Source organism: Chamaea fasciata, unplaced genomic scaffold (genome assembly GCF_029207755.1).
Source record: "Chamaea fasciata isolate MVZ Bird 193981 ecotype frontalis unplaced genomic scaffold, bChaFas1.0.hap1 SCAF_2, whole genome shotgun sequence".
Classification (NCBI taxonomy): domain Eukaryota; kingdom Metazoa; phylum Chordata; class Aves; order Passeriformes; family Sylviidae; genus Chamaea; species Chamaea fasciata.
The window spans coordinates 13,484,009-13,508,522 of NW_027094087.1; the positions used below are offsets into that span (position 1 = coordinate 13,484,009).

Consider the following 24,514-nt stretch of genomic DNA (forward strand, 5'->3'; position numbering starts at 1 on the left):
AGCACCTTGAGACAGGGCAGGATGGACAAATACATATATATATATGTACTTTCTGTATCACCACAGTTATCTAGTGTCTGTTGCATATCAATTAAGAAAGCACCAACCTTTCTGGATTCTACTGAGAGGTTTATTTTCTTTCTGTGTTTCAAGGTATCCTATACATTCATCTGACATCTGAAAGAAAATTCGTATATTCCCTGCCAAATTCCGCTTCAGCATAAATTTATGTGAAATAGATTTACTTAAGGTGTAGAGGAATCCAAAAGGTAACAGAAAAAGGTCTTGGGAAGTTTTCTCAATCTTTCAGTCTGCATTTCAGTCTCAAATAAATAAGAAATGTGTTTAAAATGTCCGATTTACTTGCAGACTTACTACTTCAGAAGGTGCTAAAAGACTCCTCACTGAAACAGGAACCACACTTATGGCGTGGCTACCTCAGTTCACTTGTGCTCTTATAAATAAACAATAAAACATAATAGTATACCACCAGTGAATGATTTTTTTTTTTTTTGTGGATTTCCTTGCTACAATTTGACATTGGTTTTGTTAAATCTAATAAACTAAAATGACTCGTGAAAGTATCTGAAATAGAGAATATAGTAAAGCTGACTAATTTTGTGAGTGCAGCCCAGGTAATAAGCAAGTGGTGCTTTTAGTAAAGGTTCTATTTAATTGGTACAACTGGGGAATGAAAAGAGAAGCAGAAATTAGCCTTATTTAACTACAAGGCTTCTCTTCATTGGCTTGGCTGTTTCACCACTCACTAATATTTTAGAGCACCTCAAAGTGATTTTTCAGCAAACACTTAGAAGATAAACCCAGTGCTACATCAGTCAACATCCCTGTCCAGTTTTCACAGCTGTTTGGTAAGGCTGAGAGCTCAGATCAAAGGGATGCTTACTGCTTACAACTTTCCCCACCACTTCCTCTTTTCAAAACAGGAGGCATCTGAGTGGAACATAATTTGCTTTAAAGTTGACACTGAGAGTTAGTCAATATCCAAAAAAAGGGAAGTTATCTTTTACAATGAAAGTGTGAAAGAACGAGGATAAATTTAAAGTTAAATGAATATAAGCTTTTGTAACTACAGTACAGGAGGAAAAGATTTGTTTAGAAGAAGTTGCTTTGATTCCTTGAGAAATGCTGTGTGTGGACTTTGGTAGAAAGCTCCTGCCAAATGTGTTTTCAACTCAAGTATTAGCAGAATTAAAAAATAGCATGCCAGAAACCCACAGATCAAGTCTGTGGTTCAGCCACACTAATTTCCAAAATGAACATGGCAAATTGGTTGGTTGTGGTGTCTCAGACCATTTGATATACTCTTTTTCTCAAAATTAAATACCTTCCCTGCTGTTTGGGTGATGTCAAACCCAGAAACATAAAGTGAAGCTGAGTTCAACCCCTTTTCATGGCTCCTCACTATTCAGGGGAAAGAACTTACCATTTGCCTAACTGGGGGTTAATTTCTTGTGTTGTGATTTTTCATGGTAGAAGGCATTCTAATTTCTTGCCTCTTTCTTATGAGAGACTTTTTTTTTTTAAACTGGTGTGGTCTTCTTATTTTATTTATTTTGCTTCTTATTTGTGTCTTACTTGTGCCATGAGGAGGCACGCTGATGACTCGGTGACCCCTCAACAATTTTACGATGTTTCCTAAGAATTTATTATCTCTAGAAGATATATGGGCATACTGACATAGAGGGCTACCTTCCTGCCTTAGCTACCTGTAGCTAAGATAATCAGGTACAAATTACTTGATTAAACACCAGATGTGTAAATACAGATAATTGTTTTTAAAGACCTACAAAAAAGCTCTGTTGCACTGATCAGAGGCCTGGTCAATAAGCTTTGAAGAAGTAACAGCTACCCTAATTATTTTCCTATCACAGATTTTTTCAAGTCTACAGGGTATTAAACTGCAGAAAAATTTCATCTTGAGATATATTTTTATTACTTTATTTTTAGCAGATAATGTATTTCCTGTGAGGATTCTATGGAGAAGTTTTTTGTTTTGTTGCTGTTGTTATTGTGTTGGGGTTTTTTCCCAGCTGTTGTTTCTCTTCCTGGGCCTATCATACCTGTGTTTTATTTCTGTTCCAATAGAAACTTATTTAATATTTCTGCATTTGTATTTTATTAACATTGGAATAAGCATATGTTCTCTATTTTATAGAAAGCATTTGCAAACATCCGTTCTAGGGTGCACTTTTTGTTTATTCTTCTAAAGAACAATTCAGGAAACAGCTGAGTCTAATAGACCATCTGCTGAAGTGTGAAATTGAAGGTACAAGTACAGCAAAGATGGCTTGTTTAGAAAGATCTGAATTCTGTAAAGAGAAATATGCCTATTGTCTCTATCATAGCAAAATAGAACTTCTTAAAATATACTCAATGGATCAATACCTGTAAGTTAATTAGGTTCCATAAAAAGAATGATTATTTTGGAATGATGGACATTTCAGCTCCTCTCTTGCAGATTTCATCCTAGTGAAATATTAGACAATAGACCTGGGCTGACAGCAATGAATACAGTCATTGCGACAAATAAGGCAACAAGATTTTATGTTTCTTCTTGTGCGTGAGCAATCATCATTTCAGATATGTTTGAGTGCCATGGAGTGAAAACATCATTGGCACAAGAAGAAGCAAAGTAGAAAATGGGGGATTTGCTGTATTTGTAGCTGAATACATAAACCTATTTTCTGAATAGTTTTCCTGAAGAACACTCATGACAATAGTTGTTCTCTATTCCTTTTCTCTACAGTAATATCTTAATCCATTTTAGAAATGGATCTTGATGCCCAGAAATTCAGAGACTATATTTTAGCTGATGTTCATCTTTAGGCTGAGGACATTATGGTATGCTGTGGTTGAAATATGCCATGGTTTTCCATTTGCTTTCCCAGAGAAAGAAATCTCTTTGTTATTTTTTTCAGTAAATTATTTATTAGGGATCAAGAAGTTTCTACACCAAAATTGTTTTGTGGTGATAGCTTCATTCTTCTTTTTGGATAGGAATGGGGACAAAAGGCATTCCTGTGTACCTCTTTGAAAGCATGGTGGCCATACAGGTATAGGCAGCAAGCTCAAATCATAGGTTCAGATTTGACTCCATATAAACATAAATGTTGATTATCTAGAAATAGATGATCTTAGCAATGTTGATAGTTACTCAGATACTTCCTTGTATTGAGAGACCTAAATTCAAAGTCCATAGCTTAAACTCAGCTCTCTCATCTCCCCAGTGAGCTCAGTTGTATTTGACTGAACACTTTTTCTTCTATTAAAAATTCCACTTGTGAGTTCAGAAAACTGTTTGATGGTAGTTTAGCTGGACAGATACGTTTCCTGAAAGGATTTCACTTGGGTAAATTGGCATCTTTTCTATCTATTGAACATATCAGACTAATCCAAAGTATATTAAAGCAGCTCACTTTTGGAAATCAATGAAGGATTTATGTCATGATAACTTCTTTCAGTTAGATAGCTTGAATCGTCTCAGTAAAATTCTCTCCATATTCCCTATAGGTTACCATAAAATTTATTTCTTTGCTTACAAGGCTTCATTTAACTGATTTTATTTCATTATTTTCAGTATTTTAACAGTTGATTATTTCTATTTACTGCATTAATGGAAGCTGATATGTCTCCTTTTTTATATAGAACTAAGCCTAAAGGGATACTTACAATAAGTTTATCTGTTTTTTCAATGAATACTTAAAACATTAATTCTATTTTCAAGACTGCTAAAAGCTTTGGAGATACTATCTTTTCTTATGGAGAATACAGGTGTATGTAACTATTGCTCTGCAATTTCAAGTAACCTGTATTTCCCTGGGGCTTGCCTGTATTTTCCTCTCTACTTTCTCTTGTAAGTTTTTACAGAATACTCATATCAATGCCTTTCATCTGCATTTTTAATGTTACTTGAACTTTTCCTACTGCTCACTTTTGAAATGGTTTGTAATTTTCACTGCAGAAGTGAGCAAAGAAATGGGCACTTTGGGGTGATTACTCTGAAGTATTTTCCTTACTCTGTGATGCAACTATTTTGATGGTTTGGGGTTTTTCTTGTTTCCTAGTTTTGAGTCCACATTGCTCTTGTAGAATTGCTCTGAGTGACAACCTTTTGCCAAAGTGACCTGCAGTCAGCCATCTGTCAAACTGCCCATGACAGATTGACAGATGGTAACATGGTGTATGCTGAGTATGTGCAGTAAAGCTTTAGGTTCCATTGCATTACATCAAATCTCCTGTCTCTTATAGGAGATATGGGAGGGTGTTTTGGAGAGGTTTGACTGAAAATGGAGACAATTGTACCTTTCTGCTGGAGTCTCTGCCATCCCTTACCACATGCCTTTATTCACAGCTGATTTCAGTCATTCCTGTCCCAGTGGTTTTCAATCAAAGCCACCAGAGAAGGAAAAAGGGACTGGTTCAGTGCAGAGTTGCTGCCAGGAACTTGACCACTTAGGCAGCAGGAATAGTCCAAGCAGGTGTAGGAAGATGGAAGTGAGAAACTGTATTTTAAAAATTACTTTTTAAAATCTTCCTAGATATGAATTTGCTTTTATGAGTGAAACCCAATGTTGTCTACAAGGCAAAATGACAGGACCGTGTCCCCAGATTCGCCTGGTCTGCAGACAGCAGTGAGTGCCTATCGGAGCATTCAGGCAAGTGGATGTGGCTCTGCTCTTCTCCCTCTCCTGATGTCCTGACTGTCTGCACTCTGGTGATGGTTGTGGTGGTGGTGTTTTTCTTTTCTGTCATAGTATCACAAAATAGTTTAGGTTGGAAAAGACTTCTAAAATCATCAAGCCCATCCATTCCTCCAGCACTGCCAAGTGCTAAGCCATGTTCCCAAGTGCCTCATCTATAAAGATTTTAAACCCCTCCAGGGATGGTGACTATGCCACTTCCCTGGGCAGCTTGTTCCAGTGTTTAACTACTGTTTCAGTGAAGAGATTTCTCTTAATGCCCCCTGGTGCAACTTGAGGCCATTTCCTCTCATCCTATCACTTGCTACATGGAAGAAGAGGCTGACCCCCACGTCTCAATGACCTCTTCTCAGGTAGTTTTAGAGACTGATCAGGAATAGCTTTGTCTTAATTCAAAGCGTGACTTTGAAAGAACTTCCATTTATCACACAAATACCACTGAACAGCATGTGTTCTTGTGTTCATCTATCTTTTTCTTGACTAAATCAGAGATAAGCATTTCTTTATGATATGGGTGATGCTCAACAATAAATTAATTATGAGAAAAGTAAGAAAAGTGTGTTAAATTAAAAAGAAATACGACTATTTGAAATGTCTTTAGTGTCTGGAGTAACCTGCTGTAGACAAAGGTGTGAAGATTCATGGGCATGGATTTGGAGCTGTTTTTGGAGGAAAGGTTGGAGAAGGATTTGCATACATTATCATTATTCCATAGTCAGGATCTTAATGAGGTTAAGTTGGGGGAAATATGGAAAAAGTACTACTCACCTAGAAAATAGGGATTTAATGGTAGCATTATCCTATAGTTATCATAACTCTATGAAGGATGGGAGCGGTTTGTTTGTTTTTCCATTGTCCTGGTATAGTAGCTAATTTCTTCATGGGTTCTAATTCTTGTGTTAGATTATTTCCAAACTTGCTGAAAAATTGCCATGATTTCCCCCATTCCTTTTCTCTTTATAGGCAACTCTTAAATAACTAAAGGACAATATACTGCAACTGCCAGTGTCCTCTGTTAAACCCTTCACAAGAGATGGTTCACAAATGCCACTTTTCAAATTTTTTTGTAACTTTATGTCACAACAATACAAAGAAGCCATCTAGAAATTTTGCTTTTCATTGTCTCAAAAGAGACACTTTAAAGTCACCTAAAAGAGTTTTCTACTTATTAGCAAATTAATATTATAGCTTAGAGAATTGAATTGAATGCTAGATATTCTCCAGGTTTAAAATTTGACTGGAGCACTTTGTCTGAAATTCTTCTCAAGAGAAGGTTGGTGTTTTTGGTTGGTTGTTTTGTTTTGGGGGTTTTGCCTTTTGTTTTTGTTTTTGTGTTTGCTTGTTTGTTTTGGTTTTTCTTTGTTTTGTTTTTCTAATTTATTGATTTTACCTATTGACTTTTTAGTCATGTTGTTTGTCCTGACCCAACACACAATTTCTGGAAAGTGAAATTAAAAAAAAAATATTACTTTTGAAAAAGGAAAATGTCTTCCTTAACCATTTGTATTTTCCAATGTCAAAATTTTAGCTCTTCAGGGAAAAGTTTTATTTAGGTAGTAGAAAAATGGGGAATGTAGTTTTCCAGAGGAACAGATGGCACAGAGTTATATCAATAACAGTAGCTGAGGATTCTGGGGGACAAGGGAGGGAGTCACATCTAATAGCAGAATAATCTCCCCACCTATTTTACTAGCTAAGACTTTATTTTCTGCTGTCATTTTGATGTAGAATTTTTTTGGAAGTATACCTGTAGAGGACAGCAAGGGGACAGCTCCTACCAAATATTAAAATTATAACAATTACTTTCAGATATCCTGCACAAAAAAAAAAAATTAGCTGTGATAAATCTATGCTAATTTCATAGAATCATGGAATCAGAGATTTTGCCACACTAAAAATCACAATGACTGAAAATTGAAGTTGCACAAAATTGTCTCCAGTAACTCATTTTACTACTAAAGTGAGTTTCTTGGGAAGATTATGCAGAATACACTATACTTTTTGTTTTCCAGACACCTCCACGTATCCAAGAAAAGTTTTCATGTGACTTTAAAGTGTGTTTTTGCAGTGAATAAGTCCCTCCTAAAACATCAAAGTGGAAATAAAATTGCATAAACTTGTCTCCAACCTGCATAGATTTATTTATTTCAAAATGGAACAGATGTTCAGTGTTTACAGTAAGGTCCTTTGGTGTCTTAAGAAAGTCATGTATTACTAAGAACTGGAAAATGAATGATTTGATAAACCTTGTTTGAAGGAAATTCCACTAGGTATTACATGCCCAACATTTACTTTGTCAGAAGTCACCCTTGCTTTTAATGTCACCCTTGTTTACCAAGTGATGTTTCATACACCCTATACAGACTATATACATAAAGGCATATAAATTTCTTTCAATTAGCATCCCACTTCACAAACATCTTACTTGGAAAACATTCTTTTGTGGATAATTAGTGGACAGCTGACTTATTGTGACAGTTTGTCTAGTGCTATAAATATGTTTGAAATGTTCTGAAATTCCTTTTAAGGATGATCTTTTTTTTTAAAGGAGTGCTCAGAAACTGTGTCCATTGTATACATGGCATCAGGAAAGATAGGCAATTTGATGTTCTTCTGGTCTTCAGTGGGTTCCCACTGCATCATTTTGTAAATTAATTAAATTACTGTTGGCATTAAAATGCAGCTTCTTCAGTAATCTTTCTTCCGTTCATCTGAGGCAGTGAGGGTCTGATCACATGCAAATCCCTTCAGACAGGGTTACAAGAAGGAAAATTCATATTTAGAGGATACTCTGAAAGTACTGAATAGAATTTATCTTCAGATTTTGAATGTTCTACTGGATGAATATATGCTCGGAATCTGTCTGCACTTCTCTCTGAATGTATGGCTTTTTCCATGAGCCTTTCTGAAAAGCCTTGTGTGTTGAGCATACTTGACTGATGTGACTGCTCTCTTCTATGCAGTACAGCAGTGCAGGTGAATATGTTGGGACATCATCCAGGAAAATCATGGTTTTGGAGGCTTTGAAGCATTCAGGGATTGTAGGCAGACTTTGTGCAGTCATGGGAGGGATGAGGTTAGGAACGTCCTCTCAGTACCTGGGTGAATAAGCAGGAGATTGGAGGAGAGCAACATCCCACCAGGTCTGGGAGACAGACGGAACTGGTAACAATCCAGGTGAACATTGTCTGTCTGTGCCTGTTACTGAGGGCTTTGTAGGTAGAAGGTTTGACTCAAAAGAATAGCATCAAATAGGGCCCCTAAAGACTATAGAGTCAAAATAGACTTTGGTCTGTTCAGGGTTGAAGGAAATATAGAGTCTCTGAGGATGAGGTTTTACAGATGATTGGTCTTCAGATTTGTGTAGGAATTTTTTGAAGGAGTTTCTGATGCGATGATTTTGAGGGAGATAAACTACATTGTGGGTTCAACAATAGGGAATACTTTTCATAATAACACTGAATCTGAAGGATAGAAAGTAAGTGAGAATATAGGTACGGGAAGAAATTCTATCCCTGGGGAAAACAGTTTTGTGGGATTTGATTTTTTTTCTGTGTGGGGTGTTTTGTGTTGTTTTTGTTGTTTTTTTGTTTGTTTTGTTGTTGTTGTGGGGTGGATTTTTTCCTTTATTTTTTTTCCCCCCAGTTTGGGGTTTTTTAATGCAACAAAAAAAAAAAAAAATCCCAAACCAAAAAGGATGTGTTCTTAGGCAGAAAAAAAAAATATATATACATCTATATATTGAAAAGTTTTAAATTCACAGCAAAAGGTTAATCATTTGCTTTATTCTCACAGAAAAAAATGTTTCCTAGACAGTTGACAGGCTGTAGAAGCAGATAAATAGCTGAAGAAATAGGCTTTAAATGTAATCTGTGACGCACAGTGACTTTAATTTAAGGCAGTAATGCCAAGTCTATTCCATTAATTTTTTGGAGGCCACTGTAAGGAACTCTGATAGATGTAAGATGAATATTATGGTTCCTGGCAATGAGCAATTATGCCAAAGCATTTCATATTCCTTTATTTAAAATTCTGCAAAAGACTTCAATATCAACTTAATAAAACTACAGGTCTGAAAATGAGGGCAACAGCTCTCAATGATGTTTTCACACCTTCATTCAATGTAGTGCACATATATGTTCATACATATATGTGGTCAGCATCCATCCTTCTGTAAAAAATTGCACTATTTAGCATTTTTTATTGAATATTGAAATAAAGGAAAAGCTTCCAGTGTTTATGCACTTCTGCCTTGGAATCTATTTGCCTATTTCCAGTTCTGTCCAATGCTTACATTCCTTTTGAAAAATATTTTCAAATGTATTTTCATTTGAAAATAAAAGCAAGCTCAACTGTTATTGTCAAAGAATAAAAATATTAGTTTATATTTCTTCAAGCTCAGTTGCAAGTGCACCAGAACCAACTGCATGAATGAATTTAACTTGACCCCTGCCATTTACTCCCTTATCTGTTGAATTTTTCCAAGCAATTAAAGGATCAAAGAACTGTATTTATTTTTAAAGGAGTTTTAAAAAATTTATTTCCTAAAATAATGGGAAATTATTATCAGATGCTTCTGATTACAATTAACACAGGAAGGAGAAATAAAGACCCCTGTCCTGTGAACATGTGTGATCTGATGTCCCATTTTGGATGAAAGTAAGTGATTTATATTGCTTTTAGATTTGGGGGATTTTGTGGATTTGGATTAAGTTTGGTTGCTGTTTTTTCTTTCTTTCAGAAAAATAAAAATTGTCTTCAGTTCTTATACATTCATAAAGCAGAATTATTTTGAAATAGTTTGTCAAGGAGTTACCCTTCATTGTAAGTTTTTAGGTTTCTTCAAACATTGTGGAATTGTTTTATCAGACTGCAAATGACTAGGTTGCAAGAACTTAAAAGTATCAGAAGTTAATCATACTTTTTTAGAGGAAAAATCTCATGCTTGAATTTAAAAAATGGAAATTAATGTCCTTAAAATTCTGTATTCAAAACGAAATGGAACAGTAGAGGCAGAACACAGGGTGCAAGGGTGAATGCAAATCATTGTGCAAGGGACCACTGCAAAGGGGTGGATAAACAAGAAGATTGGAGTATAATTAAAGGCTGGCAGGAGCATTTTGGTGGGAGGATGTTGGAAATAATTTCAATCCCATTACAGAAGCAGTAGTGGATGCAAAAGCTTTGTTATTGGATGGGAAGCAGCAGTGAACTCCTAAAGATTTGCAGTTGATGTGGGTGTATAAAAAAATTGGTTGAATAATACTAACTCAATTATGGTTATTGTGAATTTCACTTTGCTACAGCATTGAAAAAAAAGACCTAGGGAGAAAGAAATAGGAAGGAATAAATGGAAAGTAGCTTGAAACAACAGCAAACCTTAGGGTATTGTAAATATTTAATGTATGAACTAAGTGAGCATGGCTGTTTTCTATATATAATAATTAACAATACTGAAAAAAGGCTGATTAATTTCTACACTGGGAGGTATGCTCTTGGGTGTGAGGTAAACTGAACCTTTACTATCTTTGTGATATTTGTGCTGAGTTTGCAAGTTGTTCCAGGTCTTCTCTCTAAGCCTTTCTCTCAACTAGATAGATCTGAAGCCTTTAGGTATAGTCCTGGGCATTGATGGAATTCATTGCAGACCCTCAAGTGAAATTAGCCCAGGGATGCACCAGAAATCCTAGTTTCACACAGATTTTCACTGTCTGTTGCAGGGCAAACCCCTCAGAGGGGTTTGCCCTACATTTGTGTGTTATCGACATTGTTCTCATACCAAATGCAAACCACAACACTGTACAAGCTACTAGGAACAAAAAGATCTCTATCCCAGATGAAACCAGATAAACCAGATACCAGCACTTTGTCCTAAAGTTCATTAGCAGAGCAAGAGCAGTTTTCAGGAGTAATTATGCCTACTTGCCCCGGTTTCAGAAATATTGAAGTTTTGTGGTTTTTTTCAGTTGTTCTAGTCTTAAGTAGAAATCAAAGCAAAACCCATTTACTCAATGACACTGCTTCCAGTTGTACTGCCACCAACATTGGCATCTTCATTACTAGTGAAGAATTCAGTTTGTGGGTATAGATTTTTTTCCTGCTTTAAGTTACAGGAACAGTGGTATTGGTATCATTACCTCTTGTTCCACCTCTGGTTTACTCCCTTTAGCACTTATAAGCTTAACATGTTGGCTATTGTCTAAGGAAGCAACAAATGGAATTACAACACAATACTTAAATAAGGAACAAAGATTAGGAAGCACAGCCTGTAAGAACAAAAATGTTGAGCTGCTTTACTGGACTGAATGTTTTGTCCTATTTCTGAAAGAGAGTTTGCTAATACAAGCAGTAGTTTACAGTAAAAGCAATGCTTCTGACTGCATTGTTGCTCTCTAGCACTATTCTTTCTGGGTTTCAGTAATGACTGGATCTACATCCATAAAAAGAGAGAAATTATTCTCTGTGATAATAATCCAGCCTGTCCTACCCTCCAAATGCCCTGAAACATGAGAATTTCCAGTATTTGGCCACTGTCTAGCAGCAGTTAGTAAAATTTCTATCCTTTTCAGTTGTCCAGTCCATTCTGTGCAGGAAGAAAAGGTTTTTTCTGACTGTGACAGAAACTTTCACATGCCCATTTCAATGTTTCTATGTTGTTCTGGTCCTCACTGGAAATAGTGAGGAAATGGAAAGTCTAAGGCAAGTGAAGACATTGTATTATGCATTCCAGATGGGAACTATGATTTTGCTACAGTGAGATATGTAAACGTGTATAAAAGTAAAAACTTGACTTGTCCTTTTGATAGCTTTAAATTGCAGTTGTGGCTCGTCCTACGCATTTTAGGAGGTTTCAGCATACTTCGAAGACTGCTTCTTTTATGAGATATTTTTTTAGTTCTCTATGAATATCACTTGGAGGAGGAGTAAAGATATTTCAAGAGCCACTTGTATTTTTCTGCTGTAACATTAAGCATATATGATGCTCATAAATATGCAATTGACTGTGAAGTGCATAGACACAGCAAATGACAACCACCTGTACTGATCACTTAAAAAAGAACTAGAATTTTGCCTTGGTATTAATCATTATAACAATTCTGTTGACAGGAAGTATTTACCCCCATTACACTAGCTAAAGAACAGAGGAAAATTCAGCAGTGCTGTGCAAAGTGAAAGAGATAGGGAGAAAATCTGTGGTTATTAGAAATATTGATGAATTGAAAATAGTCTTGGCCCTTTGGTGCTCATAGTGTAGGTCCTCAGATTCTTGCTTAGTTCCTAGCTATGTTGTTATCATTTGCCTTGTTTTAAATTTTCCATGTTCTCATGTAGCAAGGTACATCTATAGTTTTCTTTTTCAGAAAGTGAAGAGTACATTTATTTAAACAACCTATATTTGAACAGAACTAGTGGTGTTGTCTGTCATAATTTTCAATATCTGGTACAGCTTTGCTGAGAACCACATTATTACATGTAAGAACATATAACGGTCTTTCATAGTTACATCTAATGGTTTAGGTTAGAAGGGACATTAGGGATCACGCAGTTCCAACCCTCTGCAATAGGCAGGGTTGCCACCCAACAGATCAGTTTGTTTAAAGCCCCATCTCATCTGGCCTTGAACATTTCCATAAATGAGGCATCCACAACTTTTCTGGGAAATGTATTCCAGTGCCTCACGACTCTTGTAAAGAATTTCTTTCTCACATATAATCTAAATCTCTCCTCTTTCAATCTATGGAAATGTGTTTGGCTTTAACTTCAAATAATTTTTCTCACTAGAAGGTTGAGGAAAATGTCAATAAAGAAAAATCTGTTTAGGTTTTATGCAGAAAATTAGTTCTGATGGTAGCTTTTTGCAAAAGTTCTATTTCAATGTTTTTGTTAAACCACATATAATCATGCAGCTTGATACTACCATGAATGAAAACTTTAAGAAACTTCATTTTGTATAATCCTTTTGATTGATTTGATTGGTCTCATATTTGATTGACGTGTTTTTTCAAAATAAGTGGAAAAAGTAATGAATGTCTTATGATATAAGAACTACTGCCCCAAACTAATAGGAGTAGAGGAAAAGCATCTTTTTAAATTCTTTAACACGCTGCCAAGAGGAAAGATTGCATTGTGCCTCACCCTTTTCACTAAAAACTCACAGTCTGAACAAGGATCATAAGACAAAACCTATTATTCCAGAATTATGTTTAAATGATGGTTACCATAACATGAATTTTTCTTTTCATATGCATTTTAAACACAATGTCATGTTCCCCAGTGATTGAAATTAAATGATGAATTGCAGAAAAATTTGTGCCATTTTGATAACTTTTATTTCACTAAGAAAAATATGTACTTCACTTATTGAGCATTTTATTTCAGTGGGTGTTCATGGACAATTCTCACAAGAGCCAAGGGGTAAGTAAGAAACATCAAAGCCTCCTATAATATAATTTTTAAAATATCAGTGTGAGACAACTCTGTGCTTTGATGCAAATGTTCCTGTCTCCATTCTGTGTTTGTGTAGCCTTTCTAGTGCTGACATGAAGTGCTGACACAAGGTAGAATTGATCTACTCATATACAATCATTTCAAGTCCAATGAAACTTGGTGACAGTTTTCCACTGAGATTCAAGCACTTTCCCTTTTCTCCCTTCAGCATTGCAATTCATGCTTGTGAACACATGTGAAAAGAACAGTGATGTCAAAGATGGGCCCTGGAACAGTGTGCCCTGTTCAGTGGATGCTGCAGGTGAATTCCTCCCAGGGTACAGAGGCTGCCTGAATTCACCCAAGCTCCACACACCCACAGGGAGCTGGTCGCTTTCCAGCTGCTTGACAGAATTTCTGCTGGGTTCTTACATCAATTAGATGACCTCATAAAATTAATGAGACATGTTTTTACAACCTTCTCCCAGACAAGGCAATAGTAATTGCTGTATTTTATATGACACAGTGTTTAAACAATCAGCATGATAAAAAAATCCAGTGTAAATACTTTAAGTTCCTCAAAGTAATTACTAATCTCAAAGAAGCATCAAATATGCAGAGTTAGCTAATAAATGAAAAATGAATAATTCATTCAACATAAAAGAGAAGAAAAGAGAGGTATTAACATTTTACCCACAATTGCTCTTTGCTAAGCTATTACTGAACTACTAGATTTTTAGTTTTACCACATTTAGTCAAAACCTTGCAGCAATATAGGGACATGTAATGATTTTGAAGGACCATTGTAGATGTGCCTTTTTCTATGTGTGTCTCAGATTATACGTATATAAAGGCTTCTTGTACTATTTTTTTTCAATCATTCACACTGATAATAGTTGGAAGAAGCCAGTTGGGCTGTTAACTAACACATACATTCCTTAAATAATCATATTTTTTGAACTACTGATTATTTTTTTTAATCTCAAATTTCCACAACCTTTCTGCCCTGTATAAGGTCTTCACTTGTGAAATAATCAGTTTAGTTTATATTTCTAAAAAATGTTTAACAAGGTTGAAAAACTCCATCTCACTTCACTATAAATCATGAACCCCTAGTATTACCCAGGATATAACAAGATGATTGTAAGAATGTATGCAAAGCAACCATGAATATTTATCTGTCCATAATCCAGAGCTGCTAACATCCAGATTTCAAGATTCATGCATCAGTCCTCAAAAGAGAAAAAAAACAATGGGTTCAATCTACATAAGATTGCTTCATAACAGTAATTTTTAGGTTCTTTATATCTTCCTTCTGGTTTTTAGCCTTTAGCTTCAAAGCTTTTCTTTATTGCCCAGAGGAATAAAAAATAATTAAATCTCAAATTCTTATATTGCCATGCAGCCTCAGGGAAATGATCATTAAGAAAAATGCCAGTTATAATGAGTTTTGTGGTAAATCCTCTGGAAGGTACAATGCATTTTTATAGGTACAACACACATTTTGCAAATCTAAGTTATCAAAACATTTTCCCTTTATATTTTTTCCTCACTTCTTGGTATTTTTTTAATATTATGTTTGACACCATGTCTCCCTGAGGTAGTCATTCACTGGGAAACACACTCATGTTCATTTTGAGTTCTCTTAAATATATACTTTTTAAATCACCACTGTTTAAAAAATTATCTCCTAGGCAGGCCAATTCATTCAACAATTATCCTTGGATTAGTGGATTTCCAGGTTATTTTAAGTTGGAAGATATGGTTGGAATCTTTATGACTTAGGAAATTTCCCTTTATTCTGTGTACAGAAATAAAATGTCAGCCTTCACCTGCCTGAAGAATAATGTGTTTTTTCTTTGCTTCTCTCATTGACAGAACACATGAGGTGATTAAGACACAAAAAGAGTTCATCAGGACTAGAAATGTTGAATTTTTTTAATGGCTAGGCTAATATGTGGGAGGAGAAAAGAAAAAATATAGGGAGGAACTGAGGAAAGATACATAATTTCTTTGATTCTTTTTATTCAAGGAGAAAAGGCAAGTATTTCTGAGATCAGCTTGGAGATAGCATGGAGAGACCCCATGCTGAAAAAGACCCCATTTACTGAAAAAGCTCATTCCAATGTAAAAAAAAAATCCAAAAAAAGGCACCCAGGTTTCATCTCCTTCAACCTAGTTTCATCTTAAATAAAATTAGAAAGTAACATGATACCTTTATCCTTTATGATCTCTATCTGTATTTTGGAAATGAAGATGTGACCTTTGCTGTAACTTTTAGACATTTGGGAAAACATTTCTGTTTCTGTTCTGGTTGGGGTTTTTGCTGCTTGAAGCTTTGAATTTATTTCAATATTTCTTTCAGGATAAGGACATGAGCATCAAGCAGAGGCTGACTACCTTGAGATCAAATAGAACAGTGTTGGGATAATCCAAATGTATCACCTTTTCTGTTGATTATTTCTGGGAAAAATTTAATTTAAAAAAGGAGGTAAGGTCTTGCTAGGGAAAATATTATACTATATTTTCAGAATAAGAAGTTCCATAGAAAATGAGAAAGAAAATGCATTTTTGCATAGCCACTTACTGATGTAACTTAATATCCTTTTTGTGTCTGAAGAACTGAAAACTTTAAAGGATTTCAAGGTCTTCAGAGCAGAAACCATTGATGAACATCTACCCAGCCTTTGGGTGTTACTGTGAGTCTAAATACCAGTATAGTAAGTATTTGAAATAAATAAAGAGCTCAGTTAGCACTTCCATTTTATTTCAAAATGACAAACCTGCACAGGTTAATAAATGGAAGGATTTTCCTGCTAGGATAATGGGAGAATGTCTACAGACGTTTCAGTGATATGATCTCTACTAAAGTTTTCAAAGCACAGTGTAGAAAAAGCTGCAGTCACTGATTTGGACAAGAACAGGGCATGTAAGCTATAAACTTTATTTTTGTTCATGATATTGAATAATATTATATATTACTTGATAATATAATATCAAAATATTGTTTCCTTATCTCTAAAAGCATTGTAAAGTTTTCAGATAGCTATTTCAGTTTTAATATACTTAGATGATGCAGGAATATAGTAGTCAGAGATTACACAGGAACACAGATATCAGCACACTTTCAGATGAATTGACAAGTTCAAAAACCTCAGGCAAAACCAAATCACATTTAACAGCACCATCTCTCTTCAGAGTGATATTTGTTGCTCAAACCCAGTTTGTGTTTCTCATCAGTTCTATCGACACCAGTGCTTTATCTTCTGAATGGGCTTTGTGACCTGAAGCTTGTTGAAACAAGTTAAATCTTCCATTAAAATCTGATTTTTAGGCACTGACAGAGATGGATTAAAAAAGATTAAAAAAATGCTTCCATACCTTTAACACTGATAACTGAGCAGTGGTTTGGTAACCTGTGCAGAAGTGACTTACAGACTAAAGGTTTGGATTAACTGCCTCCCAATATCATCAGTAAGTCCACATGGTGCTATTGATGCTATTTAGACCAAGCCCATGCCATGTGACTACAGAATGGAATAAATAAGCACTTAGGAACAAGAGTTGAGTTAATGACAGCCTGTGTATCCCGTAATGTGATAAATTATAGCTTACTGCTGGCAGCAGGAACTATTCAAACAAATATTTCTGCATTATGACAATTTCTTAAGGCTTCTGTAGAATTCACGCATAATAGAACTGCCTACAGGGAAGATTATTAGGAAACTTAGAAAAAGATTTTCATTTTGTGATTTGAGCAACGTCTGTAATTATCAACATAGCCTATCATTTACTAAGTGGTTAGTTGTACATAAGAGACCTTTATCTTGTACTATAATTGCAGTATATAGAAACAATATACTTGTTATGGGTGACTGCACGTTAGTAGGTGGTTAAATGTCATTAAGGCTGTTTTGGAAAATATCTATTTATGAATAAATATTTTCAGTTTTCCTTTTAGCAAATGTTGTTGAATGACCTTTGAAAACAGATGCCAAATAAGAAACTTCTCTGTAACAGCAATATTAGTTTAAAGTATGGCTTGCTAAGCCCATTAGAAGCCTTGTGGATGAGATTTGAAATTTGGCCAAGGATAAAAATTATTACCACTACAGTTTATATCATGTCTCTTCAAAAGCTGCATCGTGCTCACCTAATTTTTTATTGCTCTTACATTTTCTTTTAGCTTGTTTGAATTTGGAGGGGTGCTTCGTTTTTTTTAAACTAATTGCTTTTTGTCAGGAAAGCACTACAAATACTGTTCTAACAGAAATGGAAAATCACAGTACTTTAACTGCATAGTTATCAACTCTATATTTTAATGTCGCAAGAACACTGAGATTGTCTTTTAGAACTCCATAAGAAAGACCTGGAAATCTGAAATGAACTTTGATTTGATTGGGAGCTTGAATTACCAGAAAATTATGCAAGGAGGCTATATCCAAATAAAAGGAGCATTTAATTGTGGTCACTTGGAAACACCTGCCAATTCCATTTGTTGCAAACAACCAAGAAAAAAATAAGACAATTAATAGACAGTATCACTGATCAGAGTACCTTCTGTAAATTAATGTACTTGATATAAATATCTTTTACCCACATATATAATTTTTAGGTGGTTTGTGTATTTTTCTAATGTGTTAGAGATACCATATAATTTTCTATAATTTTACTATTTTATCCTTTTTACCGATGAAGGATTTTAATGGAGGGAATTCATGGTCTGTCCCTGTTTTTTTGGTTTTTTTTTTCTTCTTGGTGTCCTTTATATGTGGCGTGGAAAAGAGAAAAGCAGCTACCAGGCAGTGCCTCCTTTGCCCCTACCAGCTTTATGCCTGGATTTGTTTATCAGCTGAAAGGGCAGACTGGTTCTGGACTGGACAGCTGCAACTAGGGTATAAACATTTCAAGTATTTCATGTTATGGTAAGTGACCTGAGTAAAAGGATGAACCCAATTTTCATTTTGTTCAATGAATTAGTCATGAGGAGGTTTCTCTTTCTCAAATGAGGATTTATTTGCTTGATCTAGTGTAATACTCAAAGTTTGCCATAGCCATGTCTGATACCCCTTCCCCACACGATTAATGAAATGTCCCAGCTGTGATCAGTGGTATGTGGAGAAATGAATCTTTGGTGCAAGTGAAATAGCTGAATCCAGGTTTCTGTTTCCTGAGTGATCTGCAAGAGGAAATAAATGTGGTTTATTAAGAATGCAGATTAAACAAATAAACTACAAAACCAGGAAAAATCCAGAGGTTTATCCTGTGGATTTCTTTTTTTTCTGTAGCAAGTATTTTTATTTAAAATTTGCTATTTCCAGTACTTAATTTCATTCCAATTCAGCCAGACATTTACCAGGGGTGTCAGCTCCAGTTTTACTGACAGACTGTGAGGCACAGGGAAGGTTTATTCTCCTACCCAGCTATCAACCCCTATCTGAAAAAGTACAGATGTGTGCATTTCTGAGTCCATATATCTGTGCATGTGGGCATGTGAATGCATAAACATGGTGAAAATAGATATATCTATATAACGGAAAAAATAACAGTTGGTTCTAAAATGAACAGCTGTTCTTGCCTTCCCTGCATGTCAGAACGCAATGCTGAGAGATAATTACATAAGGAGCACATCAAGAACTTTGTAAACATTTAGTGTACATAAATGTCACTTTTATTCAAGCTTTGTGTTTGGCAGGCATAATCTGTGACAGAAAATACCACTTGCTTTTTTAAAAAAATTATATTCGCACATTTCCTAAAAGAACAATCTGGAAGAGTTCCACAGATGCCATGCAAAACTAGCTGTCTACTCAACTTACATTCCTCTTAGCCAATTTTTCTGGTTAATTTCTCCAGGAAAATTGATTTACACATTTTTAATATCATTCATATGAATAGCCAAAAGGTGCATACTATGCCTGTTAGTTACATGTTCTCTGATGATATTGAAAGGATACTTTAAGATTTGTCTACAATAAAAGGGTAGGTATTGGTGGAGTCAGTAATAAATGGTGGGTGAGAGGTTGGACATGCTTGGCTGGGAGTCCAGAAACCCCCGTGTGCTGGGCTGCATCCAAAGCCCCGTGGGCAGCAGGGCAGGGAGGGGATTTTGCCTCTCTGCCCCAGTCTGCTGAGACCCCCACCTGCAGGGCTGCATCCAGCTCTGGGCTCCCAGCACAGCAAGGACAGGGACCTGCTGGAGCCAGGCCAGAGGAGGCACCAGGGTGATCAGAGGGCTGGAGCAGCTCTCCTGTGAGGAAAGGCTGAGAGAACTGGGGCTGCTCAGCCTGGAAAAGAGAAGGCTTTGGGGGGACCAAATTTCAGCATTTCTGACAAGAAAGGTGTTGAGACTATTTACAAGAGTCTGGAGTGACAGGACAAGGGGCAATGTCTCCAAACTAACAGGGAGTGGGGTTGGACTAGATATGAAGAAGAAATCCTTCCTGTGAGGGTGATGAGGCACCAGAACAGGTTTGTCTGGAGAAGCTGTGGCTGCCCCATCCCTGGAAGTGCTCAATGCCAGGTTGGATGGGAATCTGAGCAACCTGGTCTAGTAGAAAGTGGCCCTTCCCATGGCAGGGGCATTGGAATGAGATGATCTTCCAGGTCTCTATAATTCCATGATTCTCTGATATGCCCATGCAGTCTGAGTTTTGCTTACTTTCTAAAAATACAGTACTGTGCAGAAGCTGATTACCTCCTCTTACCTGGCAGACAGATGAACTGCATGTGCAGGACCTCATGGACACAGATGTGACCACCTGCAGCATATTAGAGACACCTGGGGTATCTCTGCATTTTCTAGCTGCTAATATAACTACTCTGAATAGCTTTATAAGGCAAGAACTATCAAGTCAAACAGATGCTACATAATTATTTAATGGGAAGTAGCAATAATACTATTTTGTCGAGATTTGCAGGGTAATTAATTATTTAACCATTGGTGGCAGTAACCAAGCAATGAAAACCTCACCTATGTCCAGGGTTTGTACACAAGTTCCAGCCTACTTACCTTGTAGAGTTACTTATCTTACACATTTTATGGTCTCAAGATGGGAGTTCTGAGTTTTTATACTTAATTTTATGAAACATATACTTAAATCAGACTACAGTACCTGAAAAAAAACCCTCCCAAAATTCCAAAGAGATTATCTGCAGTACAGTATTTTTTTTAAATAGTAAGTTAAAAGTTAAGAGGGAAGAAAAGGTTATTGCTATATTAAATGATCCAGGTATTTAATGAATGTTAATTTTTTTTTTTCCAGAAATGATATTTGTGAAAGTTGGCTGTACTTTTAGCTCATGCCGCTATGTAGAGTGGGAACATCTGTTCTGAGCTGAAAACTGTCACTCCAAGTCATGGAGGTGTTAAGCATGGATGAATTTGTACTGTTATGCTGAAACTGTGCTTCTTTAACAGCACTATGCTTTTCCTTGTGAGTAGCTGAAAAATGGGTAAAAAAATGCAGACTCAATTCCTTGCTGCTACTAAAACGCAATTTGCCATGAGAGAGGGCTCCATTGTGAAGAGAATGTTATCAGAAGATGCCAAGACTCTGAATCATTTTTAGTCTTTCAATTATTGAAGAAAAAGAGATTTAAAGAAGAATTAATTTATGTTTTATGCTTTGTCATTGTGCAGATGAATAACTTTCTGTAAACAAAATGTATTATTTTTCAAGAGTCTTCCTGTAGCTATTCAGGTATCTGTTTTGAACCTGGTTGTTTCTTCCTTTCCAAACAAGGAAGTTTCCCCCCAGGTACCCAGCTACTCACAGATTTGACTGGGGTATTCACTGTGGGCTGCAGGGACAGGTGGGAGAGAACAGGATGGAAAGGACAAACTTCAAACTATCCTCATAGGGCAGGTGATGCCTAGAGCTGTGTGTGAGGCTCCACTCCAGTCTGTGATGAGAACACTGGTCCCCTCTTCCCTTGTCCTGCTTTTTCAGTGCCCCTCAACTGGAGCCTCGGAAACAAGACATGGAAGGAACTTGCATGTAGTCATCTTTTTCCAGATTATTTTCTTAGTTTCACACAATCAGCAGATCAAGAAAATTCTTTAACAAAGTGGAAAAGGATTGTTACGGGCTTGTAGGTTATTTCTCAGCAGGATAAATGGTCTTAGTCTTACTTAAAGGAAAACAGAATCATTTAGGTTGGAAAAGACTTCCAAGATCATTGAGTCTAACCCGTGACTGATCACCACCTTGTCAACATGGACATGGCACTGAGTGCCTTGTCCAGTTCTTGAACACCTCCAGGCATGGTGACCACCATTTCCCTGACAGTGTGTTCCAATGTTACGCTATTTTGAACAAAAATCAGCTATTTACTGAGGCATGGATCACTTCCATAACATCTTCAACAACATATCCCTATAAGGCATCTTAATGACATTTCAACTTTGACTTACTGAGAATTTTAATATTTGAAAGCTGTAATAAAATGGGACTAAAACTGTTCCATGCTCTGAAATCAGAGTATGCTTTATTTGGTAGACAGTGTCTTTGTCAAACTGATCACAGACCTGAAACTTGGATCTCCCGTACACTTGGCAAATGGATCCGGTTTATGTCCCACCACAGAAAAAGGGATGGAATCGCCAGTGGAATTTCATTTTACAGTTTTACAAAACCAACCTTTCATTTTCTTTGCTTTTATGATAAATTTTTGAAAATGAAAATTTTTATCTTTGGTTGGAGTATTATTTTGATGAACAATGGAAAAGGAACTTTAATTTTTTTTAATTGAAAAAATAACGCAGTAGACTCAGCTATTTTTAAAAATATATTTAAATAATTATTTGTTACTTAAAATTTCATAAAACAAAAGATTCTGAGTTTATTAAAATTCCTGAAATGCATATAACAGCACAGTGGACTTTGAAAGTTTTGACATTTTCTCTTTCAGCTTTAATATTTTGCGGTTTAGTTTGTTGGCCAGTACCTTTTTCCACACAATTTAGTGAGGCTGTAAACTGCATGGAAAGGAAAGACACACCAACCAACACTCAGAATATTAAAAAGGTTGAGGTAATAAAACACCTGTCACAGATTGTATGAGATATTAAAAATCTGATACTTAATTTCAGTAAGTGTGGTTTCAGAGGAGAGAAGACAATGGTACAGCACAAACTACAACTCCTGGAACATATTTCAGTGGAAATTGATGTGGTAAAAACTTGAGCAATGCTTACTGCAATTTTAAATCGGTATTTTCATGGGGTTCAAGGGGTTTAGTGCTATATAAAGAAAATACAGACAAACAATGCAAAACTAAGCCCACTAAAATATATGTGTATTAAGATAAGGCTGTTATAGCTTTTTTAATACATAAGGCTATATTTTTCCTTGCTTCCAAAAAAGAAATTACATGAAAGAAGTAGCTCACATGACCTGGGTGAAGGAAGTTTGGTTGCCTTTGTTGTTCCAAATTGTGTGAGCTCTGAATAAATTCTTGTCTGAGATCAAACCACTTGTAATGTCCTTTTTCTTGAAGATCCTTTGGATTCTAGTAGTTTTTGAGTTTGTCATTCATCACCATGCTCAGTGTGACTTCCTTACCCTTCCTGGCTTTCTTCTTTCACAACATTTGTACAAACATAACAAAACTTTATCTTTCAACTAGGTTGATATTAGGTAGCAAGTTGTAAATGCTATGTGTGCACAGAAGGTTTTGCAGGTATCCTGCTAGAGGAGAAGACAGCAGAAAGACAGAATGATGGAAACTTCAGGGAGAGGAGAGGAGAGGAGAGGAGAGGAGAGGAGAGGAGAGGAGAGGAGAGGAGAGGAGAGGAGAGGAGAGGAGAGGAGAGGAGAGGAGAGGAGAGGAGAGGAGAGGAGAGGAGAGGAGAGGAGAGGAGAGGAGAGGAGAGGAGAGGAGAGGAGAGGAGAGGAGAGGAGAGGAGAGGAGAGGAGAGGAGAGGAGAGGAGAGGAGAGACATAGTCAGGGGAAAGGATAGAGATGATTAAGAGTGTTTATCAAGTAATGAGTCTAATAGTGTTTGAAGTGCCAGAAAAAAAGGAAAGGAAGATTCTTGAATTCAACAATCTTTTGTGTGCATACACATTTTTGAATTTTCAAGTGATTTCACACTTTTCTCTGGGTGTTTACACTCTAGCTAGCTAGCTAGCTATCCTTTTTCTCTTCTATGAGGAAAAGGTACAACATTCCCAATTCCTAGGATGACTAAAAATTTGGGTTCAATAGCATTTTATGTATAAGCATTTTTTAAGTATGTAAAACAGGAAGAAGGCAGAACTAAGGAATTTGAATTCAATTATGAGGAAAGGCAGAGGGAATTGGGATTGTCAAGTCTTAAAAAGGAAAAGTTTGGAGTGACGGAATTGTAGCCTCCAGTACTTGAAGGGAGCCCATAGGAAAGATAGACAAGATATTTACAAATATTTACAAGAGCCTAAAGTGACAGGACAAGAGGGAATGGCTTCAAACTGACAGAGAGCAGATTTAGATTATGTGTCATGAAGAAATACCTTAATGTGAGAATAGTGAGGCACTGGAACATGGCACCCAGAGGACCTGTGGATGCCACATCCCTGGATGTGCTCAAGGTTAGCCTGGATGAAGCTTTGAGCAACCTAGTCTAGTGCAAGGAGACCCTGCACATTGCAGGGGGCTGGAACTGGATGGTCTTTATGATCCCTTCCCACTGAGACCAGTCTGTCATTCTATGATTTATTCTATGGCTTTTTCTTACGTTTTTTTCTTTTTCATTGAAGGATACCCTTTGGACTGAGCATACCCAGAAAAAGTACAAACAAGGGAAAACATACAGACATAATTTACAAAGATATGAGGAAGAGACCTCAGTAGTACCATCACAAGTCTCCCAGTAAGACGTGAGGACAGTGGTGATTCATTGTGGCACTCCCAGATTCTCATTCTGTCACCCAGAGTGGCTTAAGGAAGCATAGGAAAAACATTTAACAGGAAGGAGACAAGTTGTTCTAAGTCTTTTCTGCATTAAACTTTCAAAGTTATTATTAATTATATGTTCCTGCACTCCTTTGAACCACTGCACTTCAATGATAATTATTAGTCTAGTTAAATTATACGTATTGTTATGATTTTAAATAGGTCACAAAGTAATTCTTGTCTCCATGTCTTTAATGAGTTTCCTTTTTCTCTCAAAAAGACATTGAAAAGCACTGTATGAAAATAAGGGCTTAAAACTGCAGCCCATGACCCAGGAAAGGATGTCTTTCTCTTTTGTGTATTTCTGTGTGAAGTTTGTAACAGTGTTCTCTTGTATACTTTTGGATTAAGAAGTCAAAAGGGAGCAGGGACTTAACTTGCATATTTTACCTCTATACATTTTTCTCCCCATTACTATTTATACTGAA

At 36.2% G+C, this 24,514-nt stretch overlaps 1 long non-coding RNA gene across 2 annotated transcripts; it reads left to right on the plus strand.

The window, feature by feature from the left end:
• Nucleotides 1-1,839: 1,839 nt before the first annotated feature.
• Nucleotides 1,840-22,608, plus strand: LOC136285813 (uncharacterized). Of its 2 annotated transcripts, XR_010719549.1 has the most exons (6): nucleotides 1,840-1,911; nucleotides 4,560-4,676; nucleotides 15,514-15,639; nucleotides 15,769-15,868; nucleotides 17,934-18,073; nucleotides 20,414-22,608. It is a non-coding gene; the product is annotated as an uncharacterized lncRNA (long non-coding RNA). The 2 variants fall into 2 exon arrangements; XR_010719550.1 differs by lacking the exon at nucleotides 15,769-15,868.
• Nucleotides 22,609-24,514: the final 1,906 nt, after the last annotated feature.